Consider the following 18337-nt stretch of genomic DNA (forward strand, 5'->3'; position numbering starts at 1 on the left):
TGGAATTGGGCCGAAAAAGTGTGGTAAGTCTTTAGGTGATGGCTATTGTGTCTGTTTGACCTCTCCCAAATGTCTGTATCGGCAATAAAAAGAAAAAGTTTCCAATTTAAATAGCTAGAGAATAAAAACAATTTGCCAGTAATGGGAAAAAGCCTACAGCACCTGGTGTTCCCATGTGGTCTCCCACCCAAGTAGTAACCAGGCCCAACATTGCTTAGCTTCCAAGATCAGACGAGATTGGGCGTATCCAATGTGGTATGGCTGTAGGTGAGATACAGGCACTATTTTGCCCTCTTCTACTTCTATAACCAGGTAAGCTAATAAAAAAGTTTCCTAACTGTATTGGCTTACTGAAAAAAATCATGTGTTGGTAATTTAAAAAGACCTACAGGACATGATATTAGCAGGTGGTCTCAAATTAAACTACTAAAGAGGCTCAACAAAGTTTAGCTGCCAAAAGCAGTTGGAATTGGGCTTAAACAGTGTGGTAAGTTTTTAGGTGATGGCTATTGTGTCTGTTTGACCTCTTCCAAATGTCTGTACTGGCAATAAAAAAAAGTTTCCAATTTAAATAGCTAGAGAATAAAAACAATTTGCCAGTAATAAGAAAAAACCTACAGCACCTGGTGTTCCCATGTGGTCTCCCACCCAAGTACTAACCAGGCCCAACACTGCTTAGCTTCCAAGATCAGACGAGATTGGGCGTATCTAATGTGGTATAGCTGTAGGTGAGATACAGGCACTTTTTTGCCCTCTTCTACTTCTATAACCAGGTAAGTTAATAAAAAAGTTTCCTAACTGTTTTGGCTTACTGAAAAAAATCATGTGTTGGTAATGTAAAAAGACCTACAAGACATGATATAAGCAGGTGGTCTCAAATTAAACTACTAAAGAGGCTCAACAATGTTTAGCTGCCAAAAGCAGTTGGAATTGGGCCTAAACAGTGTGGTAAGTTTTTAGGTGATGGCTATTGTGTCTGTTTGACCTCTTCCAAATGTCTGTACTGGCAATAAAGAGAAAAAAGTTTCCAATTTAAAAAGCTAGAGAATAAAAACAATTTGCCAGTAATGGGAAAAACCTACAGCACCTGGTGTTCCCATGTGGTCTCCCACCCAAGTACTAACCAGGCCCAACACTGCTTCGCTTCCAAGATCAGACGAGATTGGGCAGATCCAATGTGGTATTGCTGTAGGTGAAATACAAGCACTTTTTTGCCCTCTTCTACTTCTATAACCAGTTAAGCTAATAAAAAAGTTTCCTAACTGTTTTGGCTTACTGAAAAAAATCATGTGTTGGTAATGTAAAAAGACCTACAGGACATGATATAAGCAGGTGGTCTCAAATTAATCTACTAAAGAGGCTCAACACTGTTTAGATGCCAAAAGCAGTTGGAATGGGGCCGAAAAAGTGTGGTAAGTCTTTAGGTGATGGCTATTGTGTCTGTTTGACCTCTCCCAAATGTCTGTATCGGCAATAAAAAGAAAAAGTTTCCAATTTAAATAGCTAGAGAATAAAAACAATTTGCCAGTAATGGGAAAAAGCCTACAGCACCTGGTGTTCCCATATGGTCTCCCACCCAAGTACTAACCAGGCCCAACATTGCTTAGCTTCCAAGATCAGACGAGATTGGGCGTATCCAATGTGGTATGGCTGTAGGTGAGATACAGGCACTATTTAGCCCTCTTCTACTTCTATAACCAGGTAAGCTAATAAAAAAGTTTCCTAACTGTATTGGCTTACTGAAAAAAATCATGTGTTGGTAATGTAAAAAGACCTACAGGACATGATATTAGCAGGTGGTCTCAAATTAAACTACTAAAGAGGCTCAACAATGTTTAGCTGCCAAAAGATGTTGGAATTGGGCCTAAACAGTGTGGTAAGTTTTTAGGTGATGGCTATTGTGTCTGTTTGACCTCTTCCAAATGTCTGTACTGGCAATAAAGAGAAAAAAGTTTCCAATTTAAAAAGCTAGAGAATAAAAACAATTTGCCAGTAATGGGAAAAACCTACAGCACCTGGTGTTCCCATGTGGTCTCCCACCCAAGTACTAACCAGGCCCAACACTGCTTAGCTTCCAATATCAGACGAGATTGGGCGTATCCAATGTGGTGTGGCTGTAGGTGAGATACAGGCACTTTTTTGCACTCTTCTACTTCTATAACCAGGTAAGCTAATAAAAAAGTTTCCTAACTGTATTGGCTTACTGAAAAAAATCATGTGTTGGTAATGTAAAAAGACCTACAGGACATGATATAAGCAGGTAGTCTCAAATTAAACTACTAAAGAGGCTCAACACTGTTTAGCTGCCAAAAGCAGTTGGAATTGGGCCTAAACAGTGTGGTAAGTTTTTAGGTGATGGCTATTGTGTCTGTTTGACCTATTTCAAATGTCTGTACTGGCAATAAAGAGAAAAAAGTTTCCAATTTAAAAAGCTAGAGAATAAAAACAATTTGCCAGTAATGGGAAAAAGCCTACAGCACCTGGTGTTCCCATGTGGCCTCCCACCCAAGTACTAACCAAGCCCAACATTGCTTAGCTTCCTAGATCAGACGAGATTGGGCGTATCCAATGTGGTATGGCTGTAGGTGAGATGCAAGCACTATTTTGCCCTCTTCTACTTCTATAACCAGGTAAGCTAATAAAAAAGTTTCCTAACTGTATTGGCTTACTGAAAAAAATCATGTGTTGGTAATGTAAAAAGACCTACAGGACATGATATTAGCAGGTGGTCTCAAATTAAACTACAAAAGAGGCTCAACAATGTTTAGCTGCCAAAAGCAGTTGGAATTGGGCCTAAACAGTGTGGTAAGTTTTTAGGTGATGGCTATTGTGTCTGTTTGACCTCTTCCAAATGTCTGTATTGGCAATAAAAAAAAGTTTCCAATTTAAATAGCTAGAGAATAAAAACAATTTGCCAGTAATAAGAAAAAACCTAAAGCACCTGGTGTTCCCATGTGGTCTCCCACCCAAATACTAACCAGGCCCAACACTGCTTAGCTTCCAAGATCAGACGAGATCGGGCGTATCTAATGTGGTATGGCTGTAGGTGAGATACAGGCACTTTTTTGCCCTCTTCTACTTCTATAACCAGGTAAGTTAATAAAAAAGTTTCCTAACTGTTTTGGCTTACTGAAAAAAATCATGTGTTGGTAATGTAAAAAGACCTACAGGACATGATATAAGCAGGTGGTCTCAAATTAAACTACTAAAGAGGCTCAACACTGTTTAGCTGCCAAAAGCAGTTGCAATTGGGCCTAAACAGTGTGGTAAGTTTTTAGGTGATGGCTATTGTGTCTGTTTGACCTCTTCCAAATGTCTGTACTGGCAATAAAAGTTTTTTTCCAATTTAAATAGCTAGAGAATAAAAACAATTTGCCAGTAATAAGAAAAAACCTACAGCATCTGGTGTTCCCATGTGGTCTCCCACCCAAGTACTAACCAGGCCCAACACTGCTTAGTTTCCAAGATCAGACGAGATTGGGCGTATCTAATGTGGTACGGCTGTAGGTGAGATACAGGCACTTTTTTGCCCTCTTCTACTTCTATAACCAGGTAAGTTAATAAAAAAAGTTTCCTAACTGTATTGGCTTACTGAAAAAAATCATGTGTTGGTAATGTAAAAAGACCTACAGGACATTATATTAGCAGGTGGTCTCAAATTAAACTACTAAAGAGGCTCAACACTGTTTATCTGCCAAAAGCAGTTGGAATTGGGCCTAAACAGTGTGGTAAGTTTTTAGGTGATGGCTATTGTGTCTGTTTGACCTCTTTCAAATGTCTGTACTGGCAATAAAGAGAAAAAAGTTTCCAATTTAAAAAGCTAGAGAATAAAAACAATTTGCCAGTAATGGGAAAAACCTACAGCACCTGGTGTTCCCATGTGGTCTCCCACCCAAGTACTAAACAGGCCCAACACTGCTTAGCTTCCAAGATCAGACGAGATTGGGTGTATCCAATGTGGTATGGCTGTAGGTGAGATACAGGCACTTTTTTGCACTCTTCTACTTCTATAACCAGGTAAGCTAATAAAAAAGTGTCCTAAATGTTTTGGATTACTAAAAAAAATCATGTGTTGGTAATGTAAAAAGACCTACAGGACATGATATAAGCAGGTAGTCTCAAATTAAACTACTAAAGAGGCTCAACACTGTTTAGCTGCCAAAAGCAGTTGGAATTGGGCCTAAACAGTGTGGTAAGTTTTTAGGTGATGGCTATTGTGTCTGTTTGACCTCTTTCAAATGTCTGTACTGGCAATAAAGAGAGAAAAGTTTCCAATTTAAAAAGCTAGAGAATAAAAAAAATTTGCCAGTAATGGGAAAAAGCCTACAGCACCTGGTGTTCCCATGTGGTCTCCCACCCAAGTACTAACCAAGCCCAACATTGCTTAGCTTCCAAGATCAGACGAGATTGGGCGTATCCAATGTGGTATGGCTGTAGGTGAGATACAGGCACTATTTTGCCCTCATCTACTTCTATAACCAGGTAAGCTAATAAAAAAGTTTCCTAACTGTATTGGCTTACTGAAAAAAATCATGTGTTGGTAATGTAAAAAGACCTACAGGACATGATATTAGCAGGTGGTCTCAAATTAAACTACAAAAGAGGCTCAACAATGTTTAGCTGCCAAAAGCAGTTGGAATTGGGCCTAAACAGTGTGGTAAGTTTTTAGGTGATGGCTATTGTGTCTGTTTGACCTCTTCCAAATGTCTGTACTGGCAATAAAAAAAAGTTTCCAATTTAAATAGCTAGAGAATAAAAACAATTTGCCAGTAATAAGAAAAAACCTACAGCACCTGGTGTTCCCATGTGGTCTCCCACCCAAGTACTAACCAGGCCCAACACTGCTTAGCTTCCAAGATCAGACGAGATTGGGCGTATCTAATGTGGTATGGCTGTAGGTGAGATACAGGCACTTTTTTGCCCTCTTCTACTTCTATAACCAGGTAAGTTAAAAAAGTTTCCTAACTGTTTTGGCTTACTGAAAAAAATCATGTGTTGGTAATGTAAAAAGACCTACAGGACATGATATAAGCAGGTGGTCTCAAATTAAACTACTAAAGAGGCTCAACACTGTTTAGCTGCCAAAAGCAGTTGCAATTGGGCCTAAACAGTGTGGTAAGTTTTTAGGTGATGGCTATTGTGTCTGTTTGACCTCTTCCATATGTCTGTACTGGCAATAAAGAGAAAAAAGTTTCCAATTTAAAAAGCTAGAGAATAAAAACAATTTGCCAGTAATGGGAAAAACCTACAGCACCTGGTGTTCCCATGTGGTCTCCCACCCAAGTACTAACCAGGCCCAACACTGCTTAGCTTCCAAGATCAGACGAGATTGGGCGTATCCAATGTGGTATGGCTGTAGGTGAAATACAAGCACTTTTTTGCCCTCTTCTACTTCTATAACCAGGTAAGCTAATAAAAAAGTGTCCTAACTGTTTTGGCTTACTGAAAAAAATCATGTGTTGGTAATGTAAAAAAACCTACAGGACATGATATAAGCAGGTGGTCTCAAATTAAACTACTAAAGAGGCTCAACACTGTTTAGCTGCCAAAAGTAGTTGGAATTGGGCCTAAACAGTGTGGTAAGTTTTTAGGTGATGGCTATTGTGTCTGTTTGACCTCTTCCAAATGTCTGTACTGGCAATAAAAAAAAGTTTCCAATTTAAATAGCTAGAGAATATAAACAATTTGCCAGTAATGGAAAAAATCCTACAGCACCAGGTGTTCCCATGTGGTCTCCCACCCAAGTACTAACCAGGCTCAACACTGCTTAGCTTCCAAGATCAGACGAGATTGGGCGTATCCAATGTGGTATGGCTGTAGGTGAAATACCAGCACTTTTTTGCCCTCTTCTACTTCTATAACCAGGTAAGCTAATAAAAAAGTTTCCTAACTGTATTGGCTTACTGAAAAAAATCATGTGTTGGTAATGTAAAAAGACCTACAGGACATGATATAAGCAGGTGGTCTCAAATTAAACTACTAAAGAGGCTCAACACTGTTTAGCTGCCAAAAGCAGTTGCAATTGGGCCTAAACAGTGTGGTAAGTTTTTAGGTGATGGGTATTGTGTCTGTTAGACCTCTTCCAAATGTCTGTACTGGCAATAAAAAAAAGTTTCCAATTTAAATAGCTAGAGAATAAAAAAAATTTGCCAGTAATATGAAAATGCCTACAGCACCTGGTGTTCCCATGTGGTCTCCCACCCAAGTACTAACCAGGCCCAACACTGCTTAGCTTCCAAGATCAGACGAGATTGGGCGTATCTAATGTGGTATGGCTGTAGATAAATACAGGCACTTTTTTGCCCTCTTCTACTTCTATAACCAGGTAAGTTAATAAAAAAGTTTCCTAACTGTTTTGGCATACTGAAAAAAATCATGTGTTGGTAATGTAAAAAGACCTACAGGACATGATATAAGCAGGTGGTCTCAAATTAAACTACTAAAGAGGCTCAACACTGTTTAGCTGCCAAAAGCAGTTGCAATTGGGCCTAAACAGTGTGGTAAGTTTTTAGGTGATGGCTATTGTGTCTGTTTGACCTCTTCCAAATGTCTGTACTGGCAATAAAGAGAAAAAAGTTTCCAATTTAAAAAGCTAGAGAATAAAAACAATTTGCCAGTAATGGGAAAAACCTACAGCACCTGGTGTTCCCATGTGGTCTCCCACCCAAGTACTAACCAGGCCCAACACTGCTTAGCTTCCAAGATCAGACGAGATTGGGCGTATCCAATGTGGTATGGCTGTAGGTGAGATACAGGCACTTTTTTGCACTCTTCTACTTCTATAACCAGGTAAGCTAATAAAAAAGTGTCCTAAATGTTTTGGATTACTAAAAAAAATCATGTGTTGGTAATGTAAAAAGACCTACAGGACATGATATAAGCAGGTAGTCTCAAATTAAACTACTAAAGAGGCTCAACACTGTTTAGCTGCCAAAAGCAGTTGGAATTGGGCCTAAACAGTGTGGTAAGTTTTTAGGTGATGGCTATTGTGTCTGTTTGACCTCTTTCAAATGTCTGTACTGGCAATAAAGAGAAAAAAGTTTCCAATTTAAAAAGCTAGAGAATAAAAAAAATTTGCCAGTAATGGGAAAAAGCCTACAGCACCTGGTGTTCCCATGTGGTCTCCCACCCAAGTACTAACCAAGCCCAACATTGCTTAGCTTCCAAGATCAGACGAGATTGGGCGTATCCAATGTGGTATGGCTGTAGGTGAGATACAGGCACTATTTTGCCCTCATCTACTTCTATAACCAGGTAAGCTAATAAAAAAGTTTCCTAACTGTATTGGCTTACTGAAAAAAATCATGTGTTGGTAATGTAAAAAGACCTACAGGACATGATATTATCAGGTGGTCTCAAATTAAACTACAAAAGAGGCTCAACAATGTTTAGCTGCCAAAAGCAGTTGGAATTGGGCCTAAACAGTGTGGTAAGTTTTTAGGTGATGGCTATTGTGTCTGTTTGACCTCTTCCAAATGTCTGTACTGGCAATAAAAAAAAGTTTCCAATTTAAATAGCTAGAGAATAAAAACAATTTGCCAGTAATAAGAAAAAACCTACAGCACCTGGTGTTCCCATGTGGTCTCCCACCCAAGTACTAACCAGGCCCAACACTGCTTAGCTTCCAAGATCAGACGAGATTGGGCGTATCTAATGTGGTATGGCTGTAGGTGAGATACAGGCACTTTTTTGCCCTCTTCTACTTCTATAACCAGGTAAGTTAATAAAAAAGTTTCCTAACTGTTTTGGCTTACTGAAAAAAATCATGTGTTGGTAATGTAAAAAGACCTACAGGACATGATATAAGCAGGTGGTCTCAAATTAAACTACTAAAGAGGCTCAACACTGTTTATCTGCCAAAAGCAGTTGGAATTGGGCCTAAACAGTGTGGTAAGTTTTTAGGTGATGGCTATTGTGTCTGTTTGACCTCTTCCAAATGTCTGTACTGGCAATAAAAGTTTTTTTCCAATTTAAATAGCTAGAGAATAAAAACAATTTGCCAGTAATAAGAAAAAACCTACAGCACCTGGTGTTCCCATGTGGTCTCCCACCCAAGTACTAACCAGGCCCAACACTGCTTAGTTTCCAAGATCAGACGAGATTGGGCGTATCTAATGTGGTATGGCTGTAGGTGAGATACAGGCACTTTTTTGCCCTCTTCTACTTCTATAACCAGGTAAGTTAATAAAAAAGTTTCCTAACTGTATTGGCTTACTGAAAAAAATCATGTGTTGGTAATGTAAAAAGACCTACAGGACATGATATTAGCAGGTGGTCTCAAATTAAACTACTAAAGAGGCTCAACACTGTTTATCTGCCAAAAGCAGTTGGAATTGGGCCTAAACAGTGTGGTAAGTTTTTAGGTGATGGCTATTGTGTCTGTTTGACCTCTTTCAAATGTCTGTACTGGCAATAAAGAGAAAAAAGTTTCCAATTTAAAAAGCTAGAGAATAAAAACAATTTGCCAGTAATGGGAAAAACCTACAGCACCAGGTGTTCCCATGTGGTCTCCCACCCAAGTACTAACGAGGCCCAACACTGCTTAGCTTCCAAGATCAGACGAGATTGGGCGTATCCAATGTGGTATGGCTGTAGGTGAAATACAAGCACTTTTTTGCCCTCTTCTACTTCTATAACCAGGTAAGCTAATAAAAAAGTTTCCTACCTGTATTGGCTTACTGAAAAAAATCATGTGTTGGTAATGTAAAAAGACCTACAGGACATGATATTAGCAGGTGGTCTCAAATTAAACTACTAAAGAGGCTCAACACTGTTTAGCTGCCAAAAGCAGTTGCAATTGGGCCTAAACAGTGTGGTAAGTTTTTAGGTGATGGCTATTGTGTCTGTTTGACCTCTTCCAAATGTCTGTACTGGCAATAAAAAAAAGTTTCCAATTTAAATAGCTAGAGAATAAAAAAAATTTGCCAGTAATAAGAAAAAGCCTACAGCACCTGGTGTTCCCATGTGGTCTCCCACCCAAGTACTAACCAGGCCCAACACTGCTTAGCTTCAAAGATCAGACGAGATTGGGCGTATCTAATGTGGTATGGCTGTAGATGAGGTACAGGCACTTTTTTGCCCTCTTCTACTTCTATAACCAGGTAAGTTAATAATAAAGTTTCCTAACTGTTTTGGCTTACTGAAAAAAATCATGTGTTGGTAATGTAAAAAGACCTACAGGACATGATATAAGCAGGTGGTCTCAAATTAAACTACTAAAGAGTCTCAACACTGTTTAGCTGCCAAAAGCAGTTGCAATTGGGCCTAAACAGTGTGGTAAGTTTTTAGGTGATGGCTATTGTGTCTGTTTGACATCTTCCAAATGTCTGTACTGGCAATAAAAGTTTTTTTCCAATTTAAATAGCTAGAGAATAAAAACAATTTGCCAGTAATAAAAAAAAACCTACAGCACCTGGTGTTCCCATGTGGTCTCCCACCCAAGTACTAACCAGGCCCAACACTGCTTAGCTTCCAAGATCAGACGAGATTGGGCGTATCCAATGGGGTATGGCTGTAGGTGAGATACAGGCACTTTTTTGCACTCTTCTACTTCTATAACCAGGTAAGCTAATAAAAAAGTGTCCTAAATGTTTTGGATTACTAAAAAAAATCATGTGTTGGTAATGTAAAAAGACCTACAGGACATGATATAAGCAGGTAGTCTCAAATTAAACTACTAAAGAGGCTCAACACTGTTTAGCTGCCAAAAGCAGTTGGAATTGGGCCTAAACAGTGTGGTAAGTTTTTAGGTGATGGCTATTGTGTCTGTTTGACCTCTTTCAAATGTCTGTACTGGCAATAAAGAGAAAAAAGTTTCCAATTTAAATAGCTAGAGAATAAAAAAAATTTGCCAGTAATAAGAAAAAGCCTACAGCACCTGGTGTTCCCATGTGGTCTCCCACCCAAGTACTAACCAGGCCCAACACTGCTTAGCTTCAAAGATCAGACGAGATTGGGCGTATCTAATGTGGTATGGCTGTAGATGAGGTACAGGCACTTTTTTGCCCTCTTCTACTTCTATAACCAGGTAAGTTAATAAAAAAGTTTCCTAACTGTTTTGGCTTACTGAAAAAAATCATGTGTTGGTAATGTAAAAAGACCTACAGGACATGATATAAGCAGGTGGTCTCAAATTAAACTACTAAAGAGTCTCAACACTGTTTAGCTGCCAAAAGCAGTTGCAATTGGGCCTAAACAGTGTGGTAAGTTTTTAGGTGATGGCTATTGTGTCTGTTTGACATCTTCCAAATGTCTGTACTGGCAATAAAAGTTTTTTTCCAATTTAAATAGCTAGAGAATAAAAACAATTTGCCAGTAATAAAAAAAAACCTACAGCACCTGGTGTTCCCATGTGGTCTCCCACCCAAGTACTAACCAGGCCCAACACTGCTTAGCTTCCAATATCAGACGAGATTGGGCGTATCCAATGTGGTATGGCTGTAGGTGAGATACAGGCACTTTTTTGCACTCTTCTACTTCTATAACCAGGTAAGCTAATAAAAAAGTGTCCTAAATGTTTTGGATTACTAAAAAAAATCATGTGTTGGTAATGTAAAAAGACCTACAGGACATGATATAAGCAGGTAGTCTCAAATTAAACTACTAAAGAGGCTCAACACTGTTTAGCTGCCAAAAGCAGTTGGAATTGGGCCTAAACAGTGTGGTAAGTTTTTAGGTGATGGCTATTGTGTCTGTTTGACCTCTTTCAAATGTCTGTACTGGCAATAAAGAGAAAAAAGTTTCCAATTTAAAAAGCTAGAGAATAAAAACAATTTGCCAGTAATGGGAAAAAGCCTACAGCACCTGGTGTTCCCATGTGGTCTCCCACCCAAGTACTAACCAAGCCCAACATTGCTTAGCTTCCAAGATCAGACGAGATTGGGCGTATCCAATGTGGTATGGCTGTAGGTGAGATACAGGCACTATTTTGCCCTCTTCTACTTCTATAACCAGGTAAGCTAATAAAAAAGTTTCCCTAACTGTATTGGCTTACTGAAAAAAATCATGTGTTGGTAATGTAAAAAGACCTACAGGACATGATATTAGCAGGTGGTCTCAAATTAAACTACTAAAGAGGCTCAACACTGTTTAGCTGCCAAAAGCAGTTGCAATTGGGCCTAAACAGTGTGGTAAGTTTTTAGGTGATGGCTATTGTGTCTGTTTGACCTCTTCCAAATGTCTGTACTGGCAATAAAAGTTTTTTTCCAATTTAAATAGCTAGAGAATAAAAACAATTTGCCAGTAATAAGATAAAACCTACAGCACCTGGTGTTCCCATGTGGTCTCCCACCCAAGTACTAACCAGGCCCAACACTGCTTAGCTTCCAAGATCAGACGAGATTGGGCGTATCCAATGTGGTATGGCTGTAGGTGAGATACAGGCACTTTTTTGCCCTCTTCTACTTCTATAACCAGGTAAGTTAATAAAAAAGTTTCCTAACTGTATTGGCTTACTGAAAAAAATCATGTGTTGGTAATGTAAAAAGACCTACAGGACATGATATTAGCAGGTGGTCTCAAATTAAACTACTAAAGAGGCTCAACACTGTTTAGCTGCCAAAAGCAGTTGCAATTGGGCCTAAACAGTGTGGTAAGTTTTTAGGTGATGGCTATTGTGTCTGTTTGACCTCTTCCAAATGTCTGTACTGGCAATAAAAGTTTTTTTCCAATTTAAATAGCTAGAGAATAAAAACAATTTGCCAGTAATAAGAAAAAACCTACAGCACCTGGTGTTCCCATGTGGTCTCCCACCCAAGTACTAACCAGGCCCAACACTGCTTAGCTTCCAAGATCAGACGAGATTGGGCGTATCTAATGTGGTATGGCTGTAGGTGAGATACAGGCACTTTTTTGCCCTCTTCTACTTCTATAACCAGGTAAGTTAATAAAAAAGTTTCCTAACTGTATTGGCTTACTGAAAAAAATCATGTGTTGGTAATGTAAAAAGACCTACAGGACATGATATTAGCAGGTGGTCTCAAATTAAACTACTAAAGAGGCTCAACACTGTTTAGCTGCCAAAAGCAGTTGGAATTGGGCCGAAACAGTGTGGTAAGTTTTTAGGTGATGGCTATTGTGTCTGTTTGACCTCTTTCAAATGTCTGTACTGGCAATAAAGAGAAAAAGTTTCCAATTTAAAAAGCTAGAGAATAAAAACATTTTGCCAGTAATGGGAAAAACCTACAGCACCTGGTGTTCCCATATGGTCTCCCACCCAAGTACTAACCAGGCCCAACACTGCTTAGCTTCCAAGATCAGACGAGATTGGGCGTATCCAATGTGGTATGGCTGTAGGTGAAATACAAGCACTTTTTTGCCCTCTTCTACTTCTATAACCAGGTAAGCTAATAAAAAAGTGTCCTAACTGTTTTGGCTTACTGAAAAAAATCATGTGTTGGTAATGTAAAAAAACCTACAGGACATGATATAAGCAGGTGGTCTCAAATTAAACTACTAAAGAGGCTCAACACTGTTTAGCTGCCAAAAGCAGTTGGAATTGGGCCTAAACAGTGTGGTAAGTTTTTAGGTGATGGCTATTGTGTCTGTTTGACCTCTTTCAAATGTCTGTACTGGCAATAAAGAGAAAAAAGTTTCCAATTTAAAAAGCTAGAGAATAAAAACAATTTGCCAGTAATGGGAAAAACCTACAGCACCTGGTGTTCCCATGTGGTCTCCCACCCAAGTACTAACCAGGCCCAACACTGCTTAGCTTCCAAGATCAGACGAGATTGGGCGTATCCAATGTGGTATGGCTGTAGGTGAATTACCAGCACTTTTTTGCCCTCTTCTACTTCTATAACCAGGTAAGCTAATAAAAAAGTGTCCTAACTGTTTTGGCTTACTGGAAAAAATCATGTGTTGGTAATGTAAAAAAACCTACAGGACATGATATAAGCAGGTGGTCTCAAATTAAACTACTAAAGAGGCTCAACACTGTTTAGCTGCCAAAAGCAGTTGGAATTGGGCCTAAACAGTGTGGTAAGTTTTTAGGTGATGGCTATTGTGTCTGTTTGACCTCTTCCAAATGTCTGTACTGGCAATAAAAAAAAGTTTCCAATTTAAATAGCTAGAGAATAAAAACAATTTGCCAGTAATAAGAAAAAACCTACAGCACCTGGTGTTCCCATGTGGTCTCCCACCCAAGTACTAACCAGGCCCAACACTGCTTAGCTTCCAAGATCAGACGAGATTGGGCGTATCTAATGTGGTATGGCTGTAGGTGAGATACAGGCACTTTTTTGCCCTCTTCTACTTCTATAACCAGGTAAGTTAATAAAAAAGTTTCCTAACTGTTTTGGCTTACTGAAAAAAATCATGTGTTGGTAATGTAAAAAGACCTACAGGACATGATATAAGCAGGTGGTCTCAAATTAATCTACTAAAGAGGCTCAACACTGTTTAGCTGCCAAAAGCAGTTGCAATTGGGCCTAAACAGTGTGGTAAGTTTTTAGGTGATGGCTATTGTGTCTGTTTGACCTCTTCCAAATGTCTGTACTGGCAATAAAAGTTTTTTTCCAATTTAAATAGCTAGAGAATAAAAACAATTTGCCAGTAATAAGAAAAAACCTACAGCACCTGGTGTTCCCATGTGGTCTCCCACCCAAGTACTAACCAGGCCCAACACTGCTTAGTTTCCAAGATCAGACGAGATTGGGCGTATCTAATGTGGTATGGCTGTAAGTGAGATACAGGCACTTTTTTGCCCTCTTCTACTTCTATAACCAGGTAAGTTAATAAAAAAGTTTCCTAACTGTATTGGCTTACTGAAAAAAAATCATGTGTTGGTAATGTAAAAAGACCTACAGGACATGATATTAGCAGGTGGTCTCAAATTAAACTACTAAAGAGGCTCAACACTGTTTATCTGCCAAAAGCAGTTGGAATTGGGCCTAAACAGTGTGGTAAGTTTTTAGGTGATGGCTATTGTGTCTGTTTGACCTCTTTCAAATGTCTGTACTGGCAATAAAGAGAAAAAAGTTTCCAATTTAAAAAGCTAGAGAATAAAAACAATTTGCCAGTAATGGGAAAAACCTACAGCACCTGGTGTTCCCATGTGGTCTCCCACCCAAGTACTAACCAGGCCCAACACTGCTTAGCTTCCAAGATCAGACGAGATTGGGCGTATCCAATGTGGTATGGCTGTAGGTGAAATACAAGCACTTTTTTGCCCTCTTTTCTTCTATAACCAGGTAAGCTAATAAAAAAGTGTCCTAACTGTTTTGGCTTACTGAAAAAAATCATGTGTTGGTAATGTAAAAAAACCTACAGGACATGATATAAGCAGGTGGTCTCAAATTAAACTACTAAAGAGGCTCAACACTGTTTAGCTGCCAAAAGCAGTTGGAATTGGGCCTAAACAGTGTGGTAAGTTTTTAGGTGATGGCTATTGTGTCTGTTTGACCTCTTCCAAATGTCTGTACTGGCAATAAAAAAAAGTTTCCAATTTAAATAGCTAGAGAATATAAACAATTTGCCAGTAATGGAAAAAATCCTACAGCACCAGGTGTTCCCATGTGGTCTCCCACCCAAGTACTAACGAGGCCCAACACTGCTTAGCTTCCAAGATCAGACAAGATTGGGCGTATCTAATGTGGTATGGCTGTAGGTGAGATACAGGCACTTTTTTGCCCTCTTCTACTTCTATAACCAGGTAAGTTAATAAAAAAAGTTTCCTAACTGTATTGTCTTACTGAAAAAAATCATGTGTTGGTAATGTAAAAAGACCTACAGGACATGATATTAGCAGGTGGTCTCAAATTAAACTACTATAGAGGCTCAACACTGTTTAGCTGCCAAAAGCAGTTGGAATTGGGCCTAAACAGTGTGGTAAGTTTTTAGGTGATGGCTTTTGTGTCTGTTTGACCTCTTTCAAATGTCTGTACTGGCAATAAAGAGAAAAAAGATTCCAATTTAAAAAGCTAGAGAATAAAAACAATTTGCCAGTAATGGGAAAAACCTACAGCACCTGGTGTTCCCATGTGGTCTCCCACCCAAGTACTAACCAGGCCCAACACTGCTTAGCTTCCAAGATCAGACGAGATTGGGCGTATCCAATGTGGTATGGCTGTAGGTGAAATACAGGCACTTTTTTGCATTCTTCTACTTCTATAACCAGGTAAGCTAATAAAAAAGTGTCCTAAATGTTTTGGATTACTAAAAAAAATCATGTGTTGGTAATGTAAAAAGACCTACAGGACATGATATAAGCAGGTAGTCTCAAATTAAACTACTAAAGAGGCTCAACACTGTTTAGCTGCCAAAAGCAGTTGGAATTGGGCCTAAACAGTGTGGTAAGTTTTTAGGTGATGGCTATTGTGTCTGTTTGACCTCTTTCAAATGTCTGTACTGGCAATAAAGAGAAAAAAGTTTCCAATTTAAAAAGCTAGAGAATAAAAACAATTTGCCAGTAATGGGAAAAAGCCTACAGCACCTGGTGTTCCCATGTGGTCTCCCACCCAAGTACTAACCAGGCCCAACACTGCTTAGCTTCCAAGATCAGACAAGATTGGGCGTATCTAATGTGGTATGGCTGTAGGTGAGATACAGGCACTTTTTTGCCCTCTTCTACTTCTATAACCAGGTAAGTTAATAAAAAAAGTTTCCTAACTGTATTGTCTTACTGAAAAAAATCATGTGTTGGTAATGTAAAAAGACCTACAGGACATGATATTAGCAGGTGGTCTCAAATTAAACTACTAAAGAGGCTCAACACTGTTTAGCTGCCAAAAGCAGTTGGAATTGGGCCTAAACAGTGTGGTAAGTTTTTAGGTGATGGCTTTTGTGTCTGTTTGACCTCTTTCAAATGTCTGTACTGGCAATAAAGAGAAAAAAGTTTCCAATTTAAAAAGCTAGAGAATAAAAACAATTTGCCAGTAATGGGAAAAACCTACAGCACCTGGTGTTCCCATGTGGTCTCCCACCCAAGTACTAACCAGGCCCAACACTGCTTAGCTTCCAAGATCAGACGAGATTGGGCGTATCCAATGTGGTATGGCTGTAGGTGAGATACAGGCACTTTTTTGCACTCTTCTACTTCTATAACCAGGTAAGCTAATAAAAAAGTGTCCTAAATGTTTTGGATTACTAAAAAAAATCATGTGTTGGTAATGTAAAAAGACCTACAGGACATGATATAAGCAGGTAGTCTCAAATTAAACTACTAAAGAGGCTCAACACTGTTTAGCTGCCAAAAGCAGTTGGAATTGGGCCTAAACAGTGTGGTAAGTTTTTAGGTGATGGCTATTGTGTCTGTTTGACCTCTTTCAAATGTCTGTACTGGCAATAAAGAGAAAAAAGTTTCCAATTTAAAAAGCTAGAGAATAAAAACAATTTGCCAGTAATGGGAAAAAGCCTACAGCACCTGGTGTTCCCATGTGGGGTCCCACCCAAGTACTAACCAAGCCCAACATTGCTTAGCTTCCAAGATCAGACGAGATTGGGCGTATCCAATGTGGTATGGCTGTAGGTGAGATACAAGCACTATTTTGCCCTCTTCTACTTCTATAACCAGGTAATCTAATAAAAAAGTTTCCTAACTGTATTGGCTTACTGAAAAAAAATCATGTGTTGGTAATGTAAAAAGACCTACAGGACATGATATTAGCAGGTGGTCTCAAATTAAACTACAAAAGAGGCTCAACAATGTTTAGCTGCCAAAAGCAGTTGGAATTGGGCCTAAACAGTGTGGTAAGTTTTTAGGTGATGGCTATTGTGTCTGTTTGACCTCTTCCAAATGTCTGTACTGGCAATAAAAAAAAGTTTCCAATTTAAATAGCTAGAGAATAAAAACAATTTGCCAGTAATAAGAAAAAACCTACAGCACCTGGTGTTCCCATGTGGTCTCCCACCCAAGTACTAACCAAGCCCAACACTGCTTAGCTTCCAAGATCAGACGAGATTGGGCGTATATAATGTGGTATGGCTGTAGGTGAGATACAGGCACTTTTTTGCCCTCTTCTACTTCTATAACCAGGTAAGTTAATAAAAAAGTTTCCTACCTGTTTTGGATTACTGAAAAAAATCATGTGTTGGTAATGTAAAAAGACCTACAGGACATGATATAAGCAGGTGGTCTCAAATTAAACTACTAAAGAGGCTCAACACTGTTTAGCTGCCAAAAGCAGTTGCAATTGGGCCTAAACAGTGTGGTAAGTTTTTAGGTGATGGCTATTGTGTCTGTTTGACCTCTTCCAAATGTCTGTACTGGCAATAAAAGTTTTTTTCCAATTTAAATAGCTAGAGAATAAAAACAATTTGCCAGTAATAAGAAAAAACCTACAGCACCTGGTGTTCCCATGTGGTCTCCCACCCAAGTACTAACCAGGCCCAACACTGCTTAGCTTCCAAGATCAGACGAGATTGGGCGTATCTAATGTGGTATGGCTGTAGGTGAGATACAGGCACTTTTTTGCCCTATTCTACTTCTATAACCAGGTAAGTTAATAAAAAAGTTTCCTAACTGTATTGGCTTACTGAAAAAAATCATGTGTTGGTAATGTAAAAAGACCTACAGGACATGATATTAGCAGGTGGTCTCAAATTAAACTACTAAAGAGGCTCAACAATGTTTAGCTGCCAAAAGCAGTTGGAATTGGGCCTAAACAGTGTGGTAAGTTTTTAGGTGATGGCTATTGTGTCTGTTTGACCTCTTTCAAATGTCTGTACTGGCAATAAAGAGAAAAAAGTTTCCAATTTAAAAAGCTAGAGAATAAAAACATTTTGCCAGTAATGGGAAAAACCTACAGCACCTGGTGTTCCCATGTGGTCTCCCACCCAAGTACTAACCAGGCCCAACACTGCTTAGCTTCCAAGATCAGACGAGATTGAGCGTATCCAATGTGGTATGGCTGTAGGTAAAATACAAGCACTTTTTTGCCCTCTTCTACTTCTATAACCAGGTAAGCTAATAAAAAAGTGTCCTAACTGTTTTGGCTTACTGAAAAAAATCATGTGTTGGTAATGTAAAAAAACCTACAGGACATGATATAAGCAGGTGGTCTCAAATTAAACTACTAAAGAGGCTCAACACTGTTTAGCTGCCAAAAGCAGTTGGAATTGGGCCTAAACAGTGTGGTAAGTTTTTAGGTGATGGCTATTGTGTCTGTTTGACCTCTTTCAAATGTCTGTACTGGCAATAAAGAGAAAAAAGTTTCCAATTTAAAAAGCTAGAGAATAAAAACAATTTGCCAGTAATGGGAAAAACCTACAGCACCTGGTGTTCCCATGTGGTCTCCCACCCAAGTACTAACCAGGCCCAACACTGCTTAGCTTCCAAGATCAGACGAGATTGGGCGTATCCAATGTGGTATGGCTGTAGGTGAAATACAAGCACTTTTTT

The 18337-nt window shown here is 39.0% G+C and overlaps 38 non-coding genes and 2 pseudogenes across 38 annotated transcripts; all 40 read right to left on the reverse strand.

Moving 5' to 3' along the window:
- Positions 1 to 150: 150 nt before the first annotated feature.
- On the reverse strand, positions 151 to 269 carry LOC146032345 (5S ribosomal RNA). The gene has a single exon (XR_014457786.1). It is a non-coding gene; the product is annotated as a 5S ribosomal RNA (ribosomal RNA).
- Positions 270 to 611: 342 nt separating this feature from the next.
- LOC146032616 (5S ribosomal RNA) lies at positions 612 to 730 on the reverse strand. Its single transcript, XR_014458043.1, has one exon. It is a non-coding gene; the product is annotated as a 5S ribosomal RNA (ribosomal RNA).
- A 345-nt stretch (positions 731 to 1075) lies between these two features.
- Positions 1076 to 1194, reverse strand: LOC146033932 (5S ribosomal RNA). The gene has a single exon (XR_014459341.1). It is a non-coding gene; the product is annotated as a 5S ribosomal RNA (ribosomal RNA).
- A 345-nt stretch (positions 1195 to 1539) lies between these two features.
- LOC146030950 (5S ribosomal RNA) lies at positions 1540 to 1658 on the reverse strand. Its single transcript, XR_014456431.1, has one exon. It is a non-coding gene; the product is annotated as a 5S ribosomal RNA (ribosomal RNA).
- A 345-nt stretch (positions 1659 to 2003) lies between these two features.
- Positions 2004 to 2122, reverse strand: LOC146033301 (5S ribosomal RNA). The gene has a single exon (XR_014458710.1). It is a non-coding gene; the product is annotated as a 5S ribosomal RNA (ribosomal RNA).
- Positions 2123 to 2468: 346 nt separating this feature from the next.
- On the reverse strand, positions 2469 to 2587 carry LOC146034648 (5S ribosomal RNA). Its single transcript, XR_014460052.1, has one exon. It is a non-coding gene; the product is annotated as a 5S ribosomal RNA (ribosomal RNA).
- Positions 2588 to 2929: 342 nt separating this feature from the next.
- On the reverse strand, positions 2930 to 3048 carry LOC146027724 (5S ribosomal RNA). Its single transcript, XR_014455111.1, has one exon. It is a non-coding gene; the product is annotated as a 5S ribosomal RNA (ribosomal RNA).
- Positions 3049 to 3390: 342 nt separating this feature from the next.
- LOC146028263 (5S ribosomal RNA) lies at positions 3391 to 3509 on the reverse strand (annotated as a pseudogene).
- Positions 3510 to 3855: 346 nt separating this feature from the next.
- LOC146030435 (5S ribosomal RNA) lies at positions 3856 to 3974 on the reverse strand. The gene has a single exon (XR_014455930.1). It is a non-coding gene; the product is annotated as a 5S ribosomal RNA (ribosomal RNA).
- Positions 3975 to 4320: 346 nt separating this feature from the next.
- Positions 4321 to 4439, reverse strand: LOC146031413 (5S ribosomal RNA). The gene has a single exon (XR_014456879.1). It is a non-coding gene; the product is annotated as a 5S ribosomal RNA (ribosomal RNA).
- A 342-nt stretch (positions 4440 to 4781) lies between these two features.
- Positions 4782 to 4900, reverse strand: LOC146031715 (5S ribosomal RNA). The gene has a single exon (XR_014457174.1). It is a non-coding gene; the product is annotated as a 5S ribosomal RNA (ribosomal RNA).
- A 342-nt stretch (positions 4901 to 5242) lies between these two features.
- LOC146032841 (5S ribosomal RNA) lies at positions 5243 to 5361 on the reverse strand. The gene has a single exon (XR_014458257.1). It is a non-coding gene; the product is annotated as a 5S ribosomal RNA (ribosomal RNA).
- Positions 5362 to 5703: 342 nt separating this feature from the next.
- On the reverse strand, positions 5704 to 5822 carry LOC146033684 (5S ribosomal RNA). Its single transcript, XR_014459092.1, has one exon. It is a non-coding gene; the product is annotated as a 5S ribosomal RNA (ribosomal RNA).
- A 342-nt stretch (positions 5823 to 6164) lies between these two features.
- On the reverse strand, positions 6165 to 6283 carry LOC146033869 (5S ribosomal RNA). Its single transcript, XR_014459278.1, has one exon. It is a non-coding gene; the product is annotated as a 5S ribosomal RNA (ribosomal RNA).
- A 344-nt stretch (positions 6284 to 6627) lies between these two features.
- On the reverse strand, positions 6628 to 6746 carry LOC146032853 (5S ribosomal RNA). The gene has a single exon (XR_014458268.1). It is a non-coding gene; the product is annotated as a 5S ribosomal RNA (ribosomal RNA).
- A 346-nt stretch (positions 6747 to 7092) lies between these two features.
- LOC146031414 (5S ribosomal RNA) lies at positions 7093 to 7211 on the reverse strand. The gene has a single exon (XR_014456880.1). It is a non-coding gene; the product is annotated as a 5S ribosomal RNA (ribosomal RNA).
- Positions 7212 to 7553: 342 nt separating this feature from the next.
- On the reverse strand, positions 7554 to 7672 carry LOC146031717 (5S ribosomal RNA). Its single transcript, XR_014457176.1, has one exon. It is a non-coding gene; the product is annotated as a 5S ribosomal RNA (ribosomal RNA).
- A 342-nt stretch (positions 7673 to 8014) lies between these two features.
- LOC146033816 (5S ribosomal RNA) lies at positions 8015 to 8133 on the reverse strand. Its single transcript, XR_014459224.1, has one exon. It is a non-coding gene; the product is annotated as a 5S ribosomal RNA (ribosomal RNA).
- A 345-nt stretch (positions 8134 to 8478) lies between these two features.
- Positions 8479 to 8597, reverse strand: LOC146033195 (5S ribosomal RNA). Its single transcript, XR_014458605.1, has one exon. It is a non-coding gene; the product is annotated as a 5S ribosomal RNA (ribosomal RNA).
- Positions 8598 to 8939: 342 nt separating this feature from the next.
- LOC146027373 (5S ribosomal RNA) lies at positions 8940 to 9058 on the reverse strand. The gene has a single exon (XR_014454776.1). It is a non-coding gene; the product is annotated as a 5S ribosomal RNA (ribosomal RNA).
- Positions 9059 to 9400: 342 nt separating this feature from the next.
- On the reverse strand, positions 9401 to 9519 carry LOC146030908 (5S ribosomal RNA). The gene has a single exon (XR_014456390.1). It is a non-coding gene; the product is annotated as a 5S ribosomal RNA (ribosomal RNA).
- A 346-nt stretch (positions 9520 to 9865) lies between these two features.
- Positions 9866 to 9984, reverse strand: LOC146027374 (5S ribosomal RNA). Its single transcript, XR_014454778.1, has one exon. It is a non-coding gene; the product is annotated as a 5S ribosomal RNA (ribosomal RNA).
- Positions 9985 to 10326: 342 nt separating this feature from the next.
- On the reverse strand, positions 10327 to 10445 carry LOC146032028 (5S ribosomal RNA). Its single transcript, XR_014457477.1, has one exon. It is a non-coding gene; the product is annotated as a 5S ribosomal RNA (ribosomal RNA).
- A 346-nt stretch (positions 10446 to 10791) lies between these two features.
- On the reverse strand, positions 10792 to 10910 carry LOC146031415 (5S ribosomal RNA). The gene has a single exon (XR_014456882.1). It is a non-coding gene; the product is annotated as a 5S ribosomal RNA (ribosomal RNA).
- Positions 10911 to 11253: 343 nt separating this feature from the next.
- On the reverse strand, positions 11254 to 11372 carry LOC146032864 (5S ribosomal RNA). Its single transcript, XR_014458279.1, has one exon. It is a non-coding gene; the product is annotated as a 5S ribosomal RNA (ribosomal RNA).
- Positions 11373 to 11714: 342 nt separating this feature from the next.
- Positions 11715 to 11833, reverse strand: LOC146031719 (5S ribosomal RNA). The gene has a single exon (XR_014457177.1). It is a non-coding gene; the product is annotated as a 5S ribosomal RNA (ribosomal RNA).
- A 344-nt stretch (positions 11834 to 12177) lies between these two features.
- Positions 12178 to 12296, reverse strand: LOC146030702 (5S ribosomal RNA). The gene has a single exon (XR_014456193.1). It is a non-coding gene; the product is annotated as a 5S ribosomal RNA (ribosomal RNA).
- Positions 12297 to 12641: 345 nt separating this feature from the next.
- On the reverse strand, positions 12642 to 12760 carry LOC146032876 (5S ribosomal RNA). The gene has a single exon (XR_014458290.1). It is a non-coding gene; the product is annotated as a 5S ribosomal RNA (ribosomal RNA).
- Positions 12761 to 13102: 342 nt separating this feature from the next.
- LOC146031720 (5S ribosomal RNA) lies at positions 13103 to 13221 on the reverse strand. The gene has a single exon (XR_014457178.1). It is a non-coding gene; the product is annotated as a 5S ribosomal RNA (ribosomal RNA).
- Positions 13222 to 13563: 342 nt separating this feature from the next.
- On the reverse strand, positions 13564 to 13682 carry LOC146034503 (5S ribosomal RNA). Its single transcript, XR_014459908.1, has one exon. It is a non-coding gene; the product is annotated as a 5S ribosomal RNA (ribosomal RNA).
- Positions 13683 to 14028: 346 nt separating this feature from the next.
- LOC146032888 (5S ribosomal RNA) lies at positions 14029 to 14147 on the reverse strand. The gene has a single exon (XR_014458301.1). It is a non-coding gene; the product is annotated as a 5S ribosomal RNA (ribosomal RNA).
- Positions 14148 to 14488: 341 nt separating this feature from the next.
- LOC146028452 (5S ribosomal RNA) lies at positions 14489 to 14607 on the reverse strand (annotated as a pseudogene).
- A 346-nt stretch (positions 14608 to 14953) lies between these two features.
- Positions 14954 to 15072, reverse strand: LOC146032899 (5S ribosomal RNA). Its single transcript, XR_014458312.1, has one exon. It is a non-coding gene; the product is annotated as a 5S ribosomal RNA (ribosomal RNA).
- Positions 15073 to 15418: 346 nt separating this feature from the next.
- On the reverse strand, positions 15419 to 15537 carry LOC146034545 (5S ribosomal RNA). Its single transcript, XR_014459949.1, has one exon. It is a non-coding gene; the product is annotated as a 5S ribosomal RNA (ribosomal RNA).
- Positions 15538 to 15883: 346 nt separating this feature from the next.
- LOC146032911 (5S ribosomal RNA) lies at positions 15884 to 16002 on the reverse strand. Its single transcript, XR_014458323.1, has one exon. It is a non-coding gene; the product is annotated as a 5S ribosomal RNA (ribosomal RNA).
- Positions 16003 to 16348: 346 nt separating this feature from the next.
- LOC146034005 (5S ribosomal RNA) lies at positions 16349 to 16467 on the reverse strand. Its single transcript, XR_014459411.1, has one exon. It is a non-coding gene; the product is annotated as a 5S ribosomal RNA (ribosomal RNA).
- A 343-nt stretch (positions 16468 to 16810) lies between these two features.
- Positions 16811 to 16929, reverse strand: LOC146033333 (5S ribosomal RNA). The gene has a single exon (XR_014458742.1). It is a non-coding gene; the product is annotated as a 5S ribosomal RNA (ribosomal RNA).
- Positions 16930 to 17271: 342 nt separating this feature from the next.
- LOC146031721 (5S ribosomal RNA) lies at positions 17272 to 17390 on the reverse strand. Its single transcript, XR_014457179.1, has one exon. It is a non-coding gene; the product is annotated as a 5S ribosomal RNA (ribosomal RNA).
- A 345-nt stretch (positions 17391 to 17735) lies between these two features.
- LOC146031039 (5S ribosomal RNA) lies at positions 17736 to 17854 on the reverse strand. Its single transcript, XR_014456516.1, has one exon. It is a non-coding gene; the product is annotated as a 5S ribosomal RNA (ribosomal RNA).
- A 345-nt stretch (positions 17855 to 18199) lies between these two features.
- On the reverse strand, positions 18200 to 18318 carry LOC146032924 (5S ribosomal RNA). The gene has a single exon (XR_014458335.1). It is a non-coding gene; the product is annotated as a 5S ribosomal RNA (ribosomal RNA).
- Positions 18319 to 18337: the final 19 nt, after the last annotated feature.

This window comes from Crinia signifera, chromosome 8 (assembly GCF_055691185.1).
Source record: "Crinia signifera chromosome 8, ASM5569118v1, whole genome shotgun sequence".
Taxonomy (NCBI): domain Eukaryota; kingdom Metazoa; phylum Chordata; class Amphibia; order Anura; family Myobatrachidae; genus Crinia; species Crinia signifera.